The 17,659-nt window shown below is 37.6% G+C and overlaps 1 pseudogene; it reads left to right on the forward strand.

Moving 5' to 3' along the window:
- The first annotated feature begins 14,484 nt into the window (after positions 1-14,484).
- Positions 14,485-14,603, forward strand: LOC149405602 (5S ribosomal RNA; annotated as a pseudogene).
- The last annotated feature ends 3,056 nt before the right edge of the window (positions 14,604-17,659 follow it).

Genomic DNA, 17,659 nt, shown 5'->3' on the forward strand with positions numbered 1-17,659 from the left:
TTCATCACCAAAGACTTTAACTCGCTCATTTCCCGACGCATCTTCATTACTTCTTCGTTGGGCGTTGGAGGAACAAAGTACTTAAAACGCGACGTGTGTTTGGATTGACCGCAAACTCGCGACGTTCCCAAAGCTTCTTGCAAAACACTATTTCCCGATTCCGGCAACCATGTCCCTTGCGATGCTTGTTGTGATAACGTTTTCTACACATAAAATTATTTGAAAATAAAATTACAAGGTTAATTGTTATAACAAAGGTAAAGAACTTACGATTTTTTCTCCCATCAATTTGTCTTTCTCATCCTTGTAGTTATCTACGTCTTTCATTCGCGAGTCAATCCAAAGTTCCTCTTTCGTAGGCCATTCCCCCGTTTCGTCATGCTAGTAAGAAGTAATTGTATAATAAATTAAAAAATAATTGCAACATTTGAAATAACTAAAAGAAAAAAATGAATCTAACCTTTTCTTGATCAAGCTTTCGATATCCATTTCGGCCCGTTCGAGATTTGTACACACTTTTTCCGATATTTGATTTCCCATGTTCCGATGTTTGTTTGAACATTTCGGTTCGTCTATACTCAACAAATGCTATCCAATCTTCTTCGGTGATACTTGTATAGTATTTCAAAATACAAGCCGGTCTCTTTAAGGCGATTGGTTCGTTGATTATGTCTTTGAGTAGATCGTTGTATATCTCATGACGAAATAACCTTGCGGCTTCTCCGACTCTCATAAGGCAATCGTGTTTTTGTTTGATAGGAATCGTAAATCCTTCTTGCATTTCGTTCCAAATCCGTTCTTTAATTTGGGCGTTGTCTTTACATCTCCAATCACGCATCGAAAGTGGAACGTGTTCTCTTGCTAACACGCCAAAGTAAATCGACAACTCATCACCCTCTTTACCGATTGGTTGCCCTTTATCATCAAATTGTACCGGGATTTTTTTACCAAGTGTTTTAGCCTTATTAACCCGACCCATAAGGGTGTTTCTTCGTTTTCCTTGTTCATCGGAGTTAAGCGCTAGTTGTCTTCTAATTTTTCTTTTACCACTACCGCTAGAAGTAGTAGTAGTGGACGACATTGAATCTAATAAACAAAATTCAAATCATAATTTCAATTTTCAACTCAAATGTTATCAAAATTTCAACTCAAATATAAAAAAAATCAAATATAAACTCAACTCCAATCACAATATAAACTCAAATCCAATCCGATTCTAAACAAAAACACAATTTCAATCCCAATTCAATCTACTATCAAATATATTTCTCAAATCAAATCAATATCAAACTTCAATTCAATAAACTCAAATCCAATACAATATCTCCTAATTTCAAATCAATATCGAATTCACACTAAATAAGTTCATGTAAAAATGTTCAAAAACATTACCCGGAGTTGGACGAGCACAAGGGCGGCGAAGAGAAGGTGGTGAGGCGAGGTGAGGGCGCGCGGCGAGGGTGGGCACGAGCAAGGTGAGGGCGCGCGGCGAGGGAGGGCGGCGTGGGCGCACGGCGAGGTGAGAGAGGGCGGCGTGGGCGCGGCGCACGGCGAGGAGAGGGAGTTGAGGGTCGGAGAGAACGCGCGGGAGGGCGCGGTAGTTCAGTGAAGTGAGGGACGGAGAGAGAGAGAGGGGCCAAGAGAGAGAGCGTGGCGGAGAGAGAGAGGGACGGGCGGCAAGAGAGTGGCGGAGAGAGAGAGAGGGACGGGCGGAGAGAGAGAAGGACGAGAGAGATAGTAGTAGAGATGAGAAGAAATGAGAATGAGAGGGAAAAAAAAACGCTAAGTATAGATATGAATGGGCGCGGGTAGTTAAAAAAATTTGAAAATTTCAGATTTTTTAACGCTCCTACAACGCTTATTCTAAGCGTTGTAGGATCTCGCCGCGGCGAAGTGTATTTCTCGCCGCGGCGAGATGATTCTACAACGCTTAGAATAAGCGTTGTAGGATCCTCGCCGCGGCGAAACCAAATTCTCGCTGCGGCGAGAGTTACCCAGAAACGTCTCGTCGCGGCGAAAATGTGGCATCGCCGCGGCGAGGTAACCCTAGATGTCCTCGCCGCGGCAATATACAATTTCCGCCGCGGCGAGACCTTTCTACAACGCTTAAGTAAGCGTTGTAGAAGCCTCGCCGCGGCGAAGGCTAATTCCCGCCGCGGCGAGGAATACATTCGCCGCGGCGGGAATTGTATGATGCCGCGGCGAGAGTATATGTCTGGAACATGGTGCTCTCGGTAAGTTTTTCGCCGCGGCGATGACTTGTTCCCGCCGCGGCGCAGGACTCCTGCCGCGGCGGGATTTGTACCTCGCCGCGGCGTGATATGTCGCCGCGGCGAACGCATATTTTTGCCGCGGCGAGGACATTCTACAACGCTTATGGTAAGCGTTGTAGAATGTCTCGCCGCGGCGAAGTAGAAAGTTCGCCGCGGCGAGTGACACGAGACTGGTGATATAAATTCTCATTTCTGGTCTTTTTCACTTTGAACTCTCTCATAACCTCACTCGAAAAAATATTTCCAGTACCTTTTCTACTCATTCTAGAGCGTCCTCGTTTACTAGTCTCATCTACACATTCAAATCTTGTAAGTTCTTCTTTAACTTCTTCTAATTGTTGTTCTCTTGATAGTTTATACTAATTAGAATTGGTAATTTTTTGTATAATTAGGGTTTTTCTATGAATATGAGGAAGTGGATGTGGGAGAATAGATTGAATGAGATATATCGGAAAGGTGTAGATGAGTTTTGTGATTTTGCTAGAGAGAACATGGTAGATTTGAAATCTATTCGTTGTCCTTGTATTAAATGTGGAAATCATAGACATTTTTCGATTGATGTCGTTCGGACCCATTTGTTTGCATATGGAATAATGACCTCGTATCAAATATGGTTCTACCATGGTGAGGTTTTTCGTTCTACGGCAAATGAGGATGATGTTGAAGATGATATTGATGATATGTGCGGCATGATGAATGATTTGGAGGACGATTTTGTTGAGCGACCGGAATTGTTTGAGTCCATGATGAATGATGCGGAGACACCATTATATGAAGGGTGTACAAGCTATTCGAAGTTGTCATTTTTAGTTACATTATTTCATTTGAAGGCGTCGGGGGGTTGGACTAACACTAGTTTTACTCTATTGTTGGAAACACTGAAAGAAGCATTTCCGAAAGACAATAAAGTACCTTTAAGTATGTATGAAGCAAGGAAGACTTTGGGTACATTAGGCATGAAGTACGAGAAATTCCATGCGTGCCCAAATGATTGTGTTTTATATAGACACGAGTATGAAGATCTAGATGAATGTCCGACGTGCAAAGAGTCACGGTGGAAGAAGGGTAAAATTCCATGTAACGGGGTTAAAGGAGTTCCAGTTAAGGTACGTACATTTTCATCACTTGATTAGGAAATACATGTAGCTCATATTCATTATTTATTACTGATTTTCGTTAAATATATTTCAGTCGTTATGGTACATTCCTCCAATGCCGCGCTTTCGTCGAATGTTTAATAGTGTCAAACACGCGAAGAACATGGTTTGGCACTCCGAAAAGCGTATCGATGATGGTATGTTGAGACATCCTGCTGATGCTGCACAGTGGAAATCATTCGATTTAGAGTATAAGGATTTCAGTGTTGATACTCGAAATTTGCGCCTTGGTCTAGCTTCTGATGGAATGAACCCGTTCAGCATGATGAGCAGTAAATACAGTGTTTGGCCGGTTATACTTGTGAACTACAATCCCCCTCCAAAGCTATGTATGAAGAGAAAGTTCTTGATGTTAACGTTTTTGATTTCAGGACCGAATCAACCAGGAAATGATATTGATGTCTATTTGGCACCGTTGGTCGATGATTTGAAGATGTTATGGGAGAAAGGGATGGAAGTCAGAGACGCTTACCGTGGAGATTCGTTCAACTTAAGGGCAATGTTAATGTGGACTATTAACGATTTTCCGGCCTATGGAAACTTGTCAAGATACTCTGTGAAATGCTCGATTGGTTGTCCGATTTGCATGAAAGACACATCTTCCATCCGTTTGAAGCATGGTAAGAAAACTGTTTTTCTGGGTCATAGAAGATTCTTACCAAGAGATCACTCGTATAGAAGATTGAAACAAGCGTTTGATGGAAATTCAGAAGAACGACCCCCTCCTAGAATTTTGTCTGGTGAAGATGTCTATGAGATGGTTAAAAACGTCAATGAAGTGCTTGGGAAAAGAAAGCGGAGTGCTAGTACTAAAGAATCGTTCAAAGAGAATCCTTGGAAGAAGAAATCGATTTTCTACGACCTTCCTTATTGGAAGACACACTACGTCCGACATTGTCTGGATGTTATGCACATCGAGAAAAATGTTTGCGAATCGCTTATTGGTACACTTCTTGATGATCCAAATAAATCGAAAGACGGAATACAATCTCGATTGGATCTCAAAGAGATGAATATAAGAAGCATTTTGCATCCCGAGGAGGGGGGTGGGAAAAAAACAAAATTACCACCGGCAAAGTACACTCTAGATCGAAAGGAGAAAAAGAAATTATGTAACTGGTTTGCTTCTATTAAAGTCCCCGAAGGTCATTCGTCAAACTATAAGAGGTTCGTGTCTTTGAAAGATTTGAGACTTACTGGAATGAAGACGCACGACTGTCATGTGCTGCTACAACAAATGTTGCCTCTTGCTTTACGAGGAATTGTGCCAAAAGATGTGAGGTTTGCAATATCAAAGATATGTGTATTCTTTAACTCGATTTGCTCGAAGGTCATCGATCCAACTCGATTGGATTTAATGCAGTCAGAATTGGTGAAAACTCTGTGCTTGCTCGAAAAGATCTTTCCACCTTCGTTTTTCGACATAATGATCCACTTAACCGTCCACTTGGTACGTGAAGTGAAATTAGGAGGGCCCGTGTTTTTACGGTGGATGTATCCAATCGAACGTTATATGAAAGTGTTGAAAAGCTACGTGAAGAACTACAATAGGCCGGAAGGGAGCATAGTTGAAAATTACATAGCAGAAGAGTCGGTTGAGTTTTGTTCTGAGTATTTAGCTAAAACAGACGAAATTGGGTTACCCAAGAATACCAATTTTGATTCAAAAGCTCTATCTAAAGGTATTTTTTTTAACACTTTATTTGTTTATTTAAATTATATATGAACATTATTTTTAAGTATTTGTTTCATTATATATAGGTAGTTATTCGATCGTCAACCGAAAAGAATGGGAGCAAGCAAGTCTCCATGTGCTACACAACGTTTCCGAGGTCAAGCCATTTGTGGATATTCATTTGAATGAGTTGAGAGTGAATAATCCAAAGAAGGGTAGAAATGAAAAATGGTTGCAAGAAGAGCACAACCGTTTGTTTCAGAACTGGCTTGGAAAACGCATATTTATAGAGGCAGGACATTCATCTACGTTGAGTAAACTATCTGGCGGGCCGTCCTCAATGGTTACAAGGTACACTGCTTGGTCTGTTAATGGTTTTACATTTTACACAAGGGAACGAGACAACAAGCATCCCGTACAAAATAGCGGTGTTACATTGTTTGCTGAAGCTTTACATGTTTCGTCGGCAAAAGATAAGAATCCAAAACATGCTTTTATGAAGTATTACGGATACATTGAAGATATTTGGGAACTTGATTATTGCGGGTTGCGAGTCGCATTATTCAAGTGCAAATGGGCAAACAATAATCACGTTAAAGTTGATAATGAAGGAGTTACAATTGTCGACTTTAGACGGATTGGCTACGAGAATGATTCATTTATTTTGGCTTCGCAAGCAAGTCAAGTGTTTTATGTTTCAGATCCAGCAAATCCTGAGTTATCGTTAGTGGTTCATATGAAAGCGAGAAACGGTAACGAAGAAGAAGACGAAGACATGTCTAGCATTCCTCCGTTCACATCAGGATTACCGCCAATTGATCAAGAGGTGGATGATTTTAATGATGACGATGTTTCACATCTACTTCGTAAGGATATAGATCCTATTTTTGTTTGATATTGAACATTTAGATAATGTATTTTCATTTTGGATTTTATGTTATTCTCCTGTGGACAACGTTATTTTTCATTCAAAATTTCTCTATACAATGTCATTTACATTTCTCCAACATCGCCGCGGCTGAGTACATCTCTCGCGGTGGCAGGATAATCTCGCCGCGGCGAAATACAAATCCTGCCGCGGCGAGGGACCTTCTACAACGCTTAAACAAGCGTTGTAGAAACCTCGCAGCGGCAACGTATATTCCATGCCGCGGCGAGGTCATTACGCCGCGGCTGGAATATCACCACGCCGCGGCGAGACAAGTTCTTAAAAAACACAGACTCTCGGTATAAAAATATCAAACTCTCGCCGCGGCGAGATACAAATCCTGCCGCGGCGAGGACCCTTCTACAACGCTTAAAAAAGCGTTGTAGAAACCTCGCCGCGGCAACGTATATTCCATGCCGCGGCGAGGTCATTACGCCGCGGCGGGAATATCAACTCGCCGCGGCGAGGATATGTTCCCAAATATGAAGGCTCTCGGTAAGTTTCTCGCCGCGGCTATAGCTTATTTGCGCCGCGGCGACACGTTTTCGCCGCAGCGAGAAGACTACGCCGCCGCGGCGAGATTCTGTTTTAAAAAACGCATGCTCTCGGTAAGTTTCTCGCCGCGGCGACGTGTAAGTTTCGCTGCGGCGAAGAATTTCTACAACGCTTTGGAAAGCGTTGTAGAATGTCTCGCCGTGGCGAGGTAGAAAACACGCCGCGGCGAGAGTTATACGCCGCGGCGAAATGTCTAAGTCGCCGCGGCGAGATTAGAATAGAATCACCTAACCCTACATATTTTTACTTTCTTTCCCATTTTAAACTTGGTTTTCAACAGAAAAATTATCATTCAAGTAAAAAACCATCACACATTCAGATTTCATAATTTTTAAATATTAATCAAGTCTCAAACACACATTAACTAAAACACGAGTCTTAAACATAAACAAACCATGCGAGTCTTAATTTTAATTTAAAATGAAGCTTAAACAAACCAAACGAGTCTTGAATTTAAAATTTAAAGTTGGTGTTGTTGGTTTAGTCGTCATTCGGTGGTGGTGGTGGTGGTGAGTGCGCCGGATATTGAGGAGGTGCCATATGCGGTGGCCACTGTGGTGGTGGGTACGGATAATCGGAGTATTGAGGATATGGAGGAAATAACACCTGGTTCTCTTGGTTGATGTCCCACCGAGAGTAGAGATCGTTCAGTTGGTTGATGTGAGAGGCGCCATACTCCGCTTGTTGGTGCATGTACTGTTGCGTGTGTTGGAACCCGCCGACGAGATAGTTGGAGCATTGAGCTATGTAGTCGATGGTGGCGGGGTCGACTACCGGAGGTGCTGGTAAGAACAATCGAGGCTCGTTGACTGGTGGTCCCTCTTCCCCTTCCTCCTCCTCATCCTCCGCTTCCTCCTCTTGTGGTTCCTCCCTAATCTTGTAGCGATCGATGATGTTATTCGTAATAGGCCCCATAGGACCCTTGATCGTATCCCTTTTCGAGCGTCCTACCCCCGCATTTGTACAAAGGCCGGTAATGATCGACGGATATGGCAAACCGTGGCGTTCATTAGTATAGTCTAGACTCTTCATCCAATTGTAGATGAATCGACCGACGTTGATAGAATGACCTTTTATGATGCAGAACAACACCTGGATACGGCCCTCGTCAAGAGTGGTGAAGTGCTTGATCGGATAGAGGCGAGCGCAAACAAAGTAAATCCAAGCTTTAGCAATCCTGGTGAGTTGGTCACGCTTGAGTACCCTTTTCCCTTTTTCAAGGACCCAATCCTCTCCTGGAATGCACAGCAACCTCGCCATCTCCTCGTGGCTGCAAGTTCTCAACCATTCCCGATAGCCTTCATTCTCGAAAGGCACATCTGGGGTCCCAAGCAAATCGTTGATCGCTTCGATGCTCACATCGACCTTTTTACCTCGGACCGTCACAACATCTCCATTGTGATCCGGTAAGTTTGCGTAGAATTCGTACACGAAGTTTAAGTTCGTCTCGAACTCGGGAACGGCACAATACTTCACCCATTCATGACCAAGAATACTGTTGCGGATTGACACTCCTATCTCGGTGTTAGAGCTCACATTGAATCCCCGCTCAGGGATCACACTGCGCGACGAGATTTTGTCGTAACGATCCTCCGCGGCCTTGCTGGTGAAGATATTCGTGTTATAATCTGCTTCAGGAGACGATTGACGAGCTCGCTTACTTTTACTTTTACTAGGACCTTTGGAAGTGCTCGGAGCCGTGGCGCCCGCCGGATTTTTTGTTCGAACCATTTTTCACCTTCACAAAGCATAATCATAAAAAATTCAATCTCGACATCTACAATCAACATAACCATTTTAAATACTAACAATGTCACAACAATCACAAATTCTATATCAATTCCAACTTCATTTAAACATAACAATATCAAATTCATAAACAATTCCATTCTAACACAAATTCTAACTCAAATTCATTCTAACACAAATTCTAACTCTAATTCATTCTAACACAAATTCTAACGTCTCAAATTCATTCTAACACAAATTCTAACTCAAATTCATTCTAACACAAATTCTAACTCAAATTCATTCATAATAAAATAACAAACCCTAATTTTGTTAAATCAATAACCACCTTAAATCAATAACCCTAATTTTGTTAAATCAATAACCACAACATGCAACTCGGGGAAATAACATGAAATCCATATTCAAAAACACGAAATCCATATTCAACAACACGAAATTAAATCAATAACCACCTTAAAAACTTAGAAAATCATACCTTTAAAAAGAGAGTGAGAGGCGGTGAGAGAGAGAGAGGCGCGAGAGAGTTGGGCGGCGAGGACGTGGCGAGCGAGAATGGCGGCGAGGATGTGGCGAGCGAGAATGGCGGCGAGGACAAGGCGACGGCGAGAAATCGGGGCGGCGAGGACGTGGCGAGGGATTTTGGAAGAGAAAATGAAGACAGAGTCGGCCGAAATAGTTTGTCTCGCGTTTGTATTTTGAGGAAAATGAGAAAAAAAACTGAAAACTGGTTTATATAGTGAAAACCTAAAAACCTCGCCGCGGCGAGAATATGTCTTCGCCGCGGCGAGAGGATCCTACAACGGATTTTCTAACCGTTGTAGGATCATCTCGCCGCGGCGGGAGTCCTACATCGCCGCGGCGAGGAAGTTTCATAGAAAACTGCTAGGCCACGGTATCCTTCTCGCCGCGGCGGAGTATATTTCCAGCCGCGGCGACATAATCTCGCCGCGGCGAGGGAGGACCATCGCCGCGGCGACTCTATTCTACAACCCTTTAAAGAAACTGTTGTAGAATTTGTCGCCGCGGCGAGGTTTAAATCGTGCCGCGGCGAGGTCCATCCTTCTACAACGCTTTGAACTTGCGTTGTAGAAAGTTTTCGCCGCGGCGAAAATCACATGGTGCCGCGGCGAAGGTTCTACAACGGGTTGTTGTAACGTTGTGGGAAATCTGAAATTTAAGTTCTTCTACAACGCTTTTGTAAAGCGTTGTAGAATCACCCAGATTCTACAACGCTTATCCATAAGCGTTGTAGAAACACCCAGATTCTACAACGCTTATCCATAAGCGTTGTAGAATCACCCAGATTCTACAACGCTTATGTTAAGCGTTGTAGAATCCCTAGTTTCTACAACGCTTATGTTAAGCGTTGTAGAAAGTCCGTTGTAGAATCTCATATTTGTAGTAGTGAATACTGATTCAACTTGAGTATAGTAAAATGAACTTGATTTATAGTAAAAATATGTATTTTCTGCATGTTGAAAAACAACATTGATTTTTTTTTTCAAATCTAATAGTATTAAGAGAGTTTTTTTCCTTCTTCTTCTTTTTATCCTACCCTTATGATGAAAAACTAATTTTGAATGATAATCGTCATACAATAATGCGTTTTATGGTGAATGACTTATCATAATAAAATAATGTATTTTATGTTCATTTAGTGATCTGACCTCATTAATCATATAATATTTTACATGATTATCCCTAATATTTTCACACGTTAGTTTTGATAAATGGTTAATTTACAAAAATAAATGAAACGTTGATTAGTTCCATTAAATCAAGTTTGAAATTAGTTAGATAGTTACGACGCTTGACGCCCTACTCTTAAAGCTCTCTTAGCCTATACCATTTGGCTTTCAAATACATTCCATAATAAAGTATTTCACACAGAACAATTGAAAAACAAATATTTTTAATAAAATATTTGCATGTGTTAAATTTCAGGTCAATTAAACCTCTTCTAAAAAATTACCACCAAAATAATTGAGTGAAAAAAAATAAGGACACCCTATACAACCATTTTAATACTCCATTTCAAATGAGAAATTTCATTAATTGGGCTTAATAAGCCATTAAATATCAAGATTAGACCTTAATGTTTAAAAATATCTGAATATGGACTTTTGACCCAAAATCGGACAAAAATATCATTGATTCAAAAAACCCATATTTTTCTCTCATTTTCAAATGATTTTCATCACAATTCTTTTTCATGTTCGAATTGGTTGCGCTAGGATTAGAATTTTCGGTGGTCGAACTCACCGCTGAGCTCGTGGGGTTCGGGGCAACGCCCCGATTATTATTATTTTTTTTAGGAATTTGGGTATGTGTTCAGTTTCGATTTTGAGGATTTCACGTTGAATTTCATCGTACAGCATCGTATCGCATCGTACGACATCGTACGATATTGTATGTGTTCAGTTTCGATTTTGAAGGTTTCACATTGTATTTCATCGTACGGCATCGTACGACATCGTACAGCATCGTACGACATCGTACATTATAATGTGTATGAATTTTATCGTACGATGCTGTACAATGTCGTACGATGCTGTACGATGCGATACGATGCCGTACGATGAGATACAATGTGAAACCCTCAAAATCGAAACTGAACACATACGATGCTGTACGATGTCGTACGATGCTGTACGATGTTGTACGATGTCATACGATACGATACGATGCCGTACGATGAAATACAATGTGAAACCTTCAAAATCGAAATTGAACACATACAATATCGTACGATGTCGTACGATGCGATACGATGCTGTACGATGAAATTCAACGTGAAATCCTCAAAATCGAAACTGACCACCGAAAATTCTAATCCTAGCGCAACCAATTCGAACATGAAAAAGAATTGTGATGAAAATCATTTGAAAATGAGAGAAAAATATGGGTTTTTTGAATCAATGGTATTTTTGTCCGATTTTGGGTCAAAAGTCCATATTCAGATTTTTTAAACATTAAGGTCTAATCTTGATATTTAATGACTTATTAAGCCCAATTAATGAAATTTCTCTTTCAAATTACGTAGTAATACTAATAACTCGAGTATTACTTACTTACAATAAAAGAGGGAATCCTCTTCCAAAAAAAAAAACACAAAACAAAACATAAAACGTTTTTGGTACGTTTAAGACTCGTCAAGGACACCGCTTGTTTGCATGTGAGCCACGTGAAAAATATATACGGATTCAATTTGTGACGTGTAACGCATTATTCTTACTCTTTTTTACGGCTCAAAATCGTAAGTAATTATTTTATCAAAAAAAAATCTTAAGTAATTATGGTGTGTGATATCATGACTAGAATGCCGAGCTTTATGTGATCTAGTTTGTTTTTTTTTTTTTTTTTTGAGGAAAAATACTCTTATAATAATTTAATCCCCTTTTGTTTCTCCACGTTGCATATTTCTCATTTTTTTCTAAAAAAATATCTTATAAATGGTATGAAATAGTTAAATAATTACTTTTAATTATAATTACAGTTTAATTATTCAAATATTCAATATATAACCCAATACAAAATTATGTTTATTTGTAGTATGACGCGTAGTTTGAACTATATTTTCTTAATTATTAAATAATTAAAATATAAATTTTTATATACCTAAGTCCACTTAATCTCGCGTGATAATTAGACTCCGATATGGGCCACATCAAAGCTCCATAATTCAAATATTATGTTGTTAATTACTTGTTATGGAAAATATCAAGCTATCTCTTTTAATTTTTATTTTTTTAGAATATATGAATCTATTTATTATTCCAAAAATATTATTTTCACGATATTTTCATGTTTACAATTTTATTTGACTTATTTTATTAGTGTCTGCAATGTCATTTAATTTTTATTTTACTTATTTTTTCATTTGAAATAACAGCGAAATCATATGATTTTTTTTTTAAATACACGAACTAAACCATTTGAAATTGGTATTGCAATATACTCAACGTTTTATTTAAGTTTTAAATGTAGCCACAAATGATGACTTGCCTTTATTAGTCATTTAACAAATTACTACATTAACATTTATTAAAATCGGCTGAACATAAACATGTAGCCAACGTTTTGATCGCAACCAAATAATGCAGCTTTAATATACGTTAACTTGATTTATTTAATTATATTTTATTTTCTTTTTTATATTCCAATTAGTTGCGATATCAAGTTTTTTTTAGTTAACTTCCATTTATTTCACACGTGATATCAAACGTTAGAAGAAAAACTTTCGGTAACTGAGAAGAAAGAGAAAGTGGGGTAGTTATTTTTGCACGGTTACCTATTATATTTTTGCACGGTTACCTATTATATTTTATATTAATTTTAATAATGAATTGTCTTTTAAATTTTTGTTTTGATCGCAGCTAAATAATGCATTTTTAATACACGTTAACTTTATCCCCTTTAGTCCATAATGTTTTTTTTTTTTGTAGTTAGTTGCGATATCAAGTTTTTTTTAGTTAATTTCAGTTAATTTTCGTTTATTTTACATGCGATAAGTTTTGGCTGGTTGAAATGTTGGCTAGTGATTGGTTTCTATGATTTATGTTACATAAAGGTATTTTCGATATTTTTTGACCGTTTATTTCTGTAAATGGTTAGATTACAAAATTTACCAAACATTGACTACATCTTTTAAATCATGTTTGAAATTGTCTATGTTGCTAGATTACCCATTCTTTTAAAAAAAAAAAAATTGAACAATTGAAAGAATTATCATCATCAAATGGGATACGGGATAGCTGTGGAATTTTCCCTCGGTTGATCCAGAGCATCTTTAATGTTTGATATTGCTAAATAGCCAATGTTTCATATTTAGCTTATCATGTTACATTGTTCTCATTGGTTGAAAAAAAAATAAAAAATTAGAAAAATAACCAACATAAACGTTTGATATTGCTAAATAGCCAATGTTTGGTAAATATTAGGTAAATAGCCATAAATGATGACGTGACTTAATATGGCATTGGCTATTTACTTAATATTTACGTTTGTAAATATATAAAATTGGCTATTTACTTAATATTTACCAAACCTTTGCTATTTAGCAATTTCCAACGTTTAAGTTGGCTATTTTGCTAAATTACCCAAAAAAAATGGGGTCCATTTTTTGCTAAGCTAATGGTTAAGCAATTTGCTCTATAGAGCTAAGTTGCTAAGCTAAATAAATAGCTAATATACAAAACAATGGTAAGCAAGTAGCTTAAAATTTTTGCTATTTACTAGCAAGTTCCTCTAATTGTTAAGCAAATGACCATTAAAGATGCTCTAGAGGATGCTAAAAAAAAACTTTCCTCTTTAACGTGTGAATAGTCATTAAACTGCTATTAGAGACGTGTAATATTTTAGAATAGTTTTGTTTTTACTTTCACAAAAGGTTTCATAAGTCTAACTTAATAAAATTATTTCACACTCATATGAAGTGTTTTATAGTTACTTCATAGTTTAATTAAATTAACATGCTATTTAAGTTAATATTTACATTTGAGTTTTTATGTTATATACAATTTTCATTGAAAATATTCATATTTTTGAATATTTTGATTAAAGTAGTACAAAATCAATCATTTGAATATTATTTTGTTCAAGAAATTAATTTAAATACTAAATAGTAAGGTACATGATCATTCAAAAAACTATTTACACTAAAAAGTTTTTTTTTTTAATTTTTTGTTTTTATGAAAAGAAAAGGCCAAAGTAATGGTACTGTGAACTTGGCAAAACTAGTGAGATGTACACTCAATAAGGATCCATAGTTCAGGTAAAAATAGTTAATTGGGATAGTATAACCGTTAACTCAAATAATATTCACTTTGTAAGAATCTCGTTAATATAAGTTGCTACAAGAATTGTTTCATGAATAGTTTAGTACGGACCAAAGAGCAAGTGCTGATTTAAAGTTCTAGGGCTAGTACAACTATCAAATTTTGATGGAATTCTTAATCTACATTTTGAAGATCTTATCCTCCAATATAAGCTGTTGGATCTGTAACAGATAAAAATCCAATGGCTAAAGTTAAACGATATATAATCCTAAAAATTTAACGGTATAATAAAAAAAAAAAAAAGTTTGTTACCAATCGATTATGATTCCAATTACACAATCAAATTTATATTTAACATTACCCATCAAGATGCGATCATACCAGCATTAAAGCACCGGATCCCATTAAAATTTCAAAGTTAAGTGTGTTTGGGCGAGAGTAGTACTAAGATGGGTGACCTCTTGGGAAGTGCTCGTATTGTATCCCCTAAAAATGTAATTGACGTAAAAAACCATTTTCTCTCTGTAGAGAAACCCTAGTTCTCAGTCGCCGCCGCCGTCCTCTCTGGGACCCGGGACGTTGTCTGCATGTTCTCGACTCTGGAGGGAAGGTCTTGCTCGTGTGCCTTCGCGATGGGATTTGAAGGTTCGGTGGTTTCCATATCCTATCGAGCGCACCTTTCAAGAGCGTGGCCTTTCCTCCGCCTATGCTACGACGCGTTGGTAACCATTTCTTTGGAGAGCAAATGAGATGTAGATCCAAAGGTGGTGTAAAGTTTTGGGCTCAGATCCGAAATCTGAGACCGGAATGACGTTGGGCTTTCGGATCCAATCGGGTCCTAGGCTCTTGGTCCCTTTCCGTTCCAGACCGGCAGCAGCGGTGGTCGTGGCAGCATCGTATTCGGGTGGACCAAGCGCTGATTAGAGATCTGAGATATGACCGGTCTAAGTTTAGGTTTGGACTTGTTCTTTTCTTGTTTTCAGGTGGGTTACTGAGAAGTCTGACGTGGTGTCGTCTTCAGGTGGTCTTTTGACTACGGCAACGGTCAGTCGGAGACGTTGTTTGAGCCGAGATGTTGGGCCTGTTTTGCTCTCGAAGGAGCACCACAACCCAATCTTGGCGCTGATCTGATAGACGAATATGAGGAGCTTGGCTGGAGGAAGTATGTGAAGCTGAATATTTAACGTCTGGTTGTTTAATGATGGTATTCTTTTCGCTGTTATTCAATTCATCTTACAACAATGCAGAGTATTCTTTTCGCTGTTATTGGTGTTATCTTTACAATGTTTGGAGTTAATGTCATTGATTTCATGCCTAATAGAAATGATAATCTTTTTCTGGTAGCTCTTTATTTAATGCAACTATAACTCTATCATTGAGACTTCATACTTTCCCAACCAAACTTTACTACGGGCGAAATCTCTTTGTTTGAATAATTGAACTCTACTTATGGCTCAAGGAGAATGGCTTATATTATAGAGGAATGAATACATTCTGAAATAACTCTATATAATGATATAACTCAAGGCCTTATTAATGTCATTATTTCATGCGAGTCAATTAATTCCTCTATAGGGAATTCATTTCGGGAAGCAGTCTTGATGTCAATCGAAGGGTGATAAACAAGAATAAACTATATTTCACATAATTGTTATTATCATAGTTATATATGACACTAGCGGGATTAGTCAATAGGTGCTTGATATAAGTAAATAATTCTTAACTCTATCATTTTCTTTCGATATTCTTCTCCCTTCAATAAACGATGCAAGGTTAGTCTGTAGTAGTCATTATCAGCTTAGTTAATGGTCTTTAAGTCTTGGTTAGTGTGGTAGTCCACCACTCTTAGCTTTAGTCCGGCTGTTTAATGCCTAGCTAGTGTGAGTTTTTAATTTTTTTTTGTTGGAGTGAGTTAGACAGATTAGTGTTTGGTTTCTTAGAAAGAAAAGAAAAAGAGTTTGGTTCAGTCTAGTCTCTTGTCAGGTCGTGTAGGATTCGAGGTCACACTTGGTCTAGGTAGTGAACTAGAGCTACTAATGGTTTAGCCCTCGACTTGTGTCGATTGGCGAATCAAGGAAAATTTCTGGGTTTTGTAGTGTTGGGGATCTCCCGTCCCCTATGCGAGAGATCATCTTGGTTGATGCGTATTTGAAATGAATTGTACGAGCTGATCTCCGTTCTTCTCTTCGCTTTCTCCGGTCCTCGAGGGCGAAAAGGGATTTTTTCAAAAAAAAAAAAAACACTACCCGCCATAATAGAGTTTGGATGGACGTTTAGAACCAGTCGAAAACGAAAGTTCCAATTTTTTTTTTTTTTTTTTATTAAGAAGTAGACTTGATTAGACGTTTTGTTATTGTAAAAGATAAAAATCCGTTTTTTTGGAAGGACTTCTAGTCTATTTTTATTATATATTAAGGAGTTCTTCTTGCATATGTAATTCGTTGTAGGCTAATTAGTTTACCATAGGGAGAAAACTCTTTAAGAAAAAATTACAATTAGAAGCTTAACCACTTTAAAGTAATAAATACAATGATTAGTATTAAGAAGACGTGAGAATATTGAGGTTCTAGTTTTCAATATCCAAATTAATTTGAACACTAAAGTTCAATAAGCTCTGAAAAAAAAGCTTCACCAAATTTCGGCCGACACATAAAAATCAAACCTTTCCCAAAATAATAAACAAACAAACACCACCTGCCAAAAAAGATGATAAAAATTGGTTCAAACTCCATACTCCATTGGATGGTCTTAAAATCTTTTTGTGGACAATAAAAAAGTTTACAACTTTAAGACTAACACACATACAAACCCATTATAGATTTCATAAACTACGAGTTATTCATATACTCAGTCCATAACTCTTAATCTATATAGAAAAATAAAAGCTATTATTATTTTTTTTTTGTATAATATGGTTAATAATTTAAACATTAAACTTATTTTCTACCCAAGTATAGTAAATTTAAAAAATATATAATCAATTAGGTCAAAATATACATAAGAACAAAATATTAATGCATCCAAATGCATATGACTTGAAAAAAATAAAGTATGATCAGGGTCGGCCCTGACCTAAGGCGGGCAAGGTGTTTTGGGCCCCCAAAAAAAGTTATTTTACACTTTTTGCTTATTTTTAAGAAAATTTACATTTTTTTACCTTAAAAATTTACACTTTTGGCCAATTTTCTAAAAAATTTAAATTTTTTACCCTGAAAATTTAAATTTTTATTAGTATTATAGGGCCCTAAAATATTGAATCGCCTAGAGTCCCCGGTGAGTTTGGGCCGGCCCTGAGTATGAGTGTGAGTGTGACTAAATGCATAACGGTAAATAGTCGAATAGTACTTTTCTCAACTAGTTTAAGTTTTTTTTTTTTTCTAATTGACTCCTCAAATAGATATATTGATAAAAACAAAGAATTAGATTATAAGAAAATCGCAAAGAAAATTAAAAAAATTCCTACAAAAAAAGAAGATGAAAAATGCACCACAAACAATCATAAATACAATAAAATAATCAATGGGTTACCCGTCTATATAGGC

Source organism: Urtica dioica, chromosome 2 (genome assembly GCF_054948205.1).
Source record: "Urtica dioica subsp. dioica isolate 48M chromosome 2, U.dioica_male_clone48M_v1_H2, whole genome shotgun sequence".
Taxonomy (NCBI): Eukaryota; Viridiplantae; Streptophyta; class Magnoliopsida; order Rosales; family Urticaceae; genus Urtica; species Urtica dioica.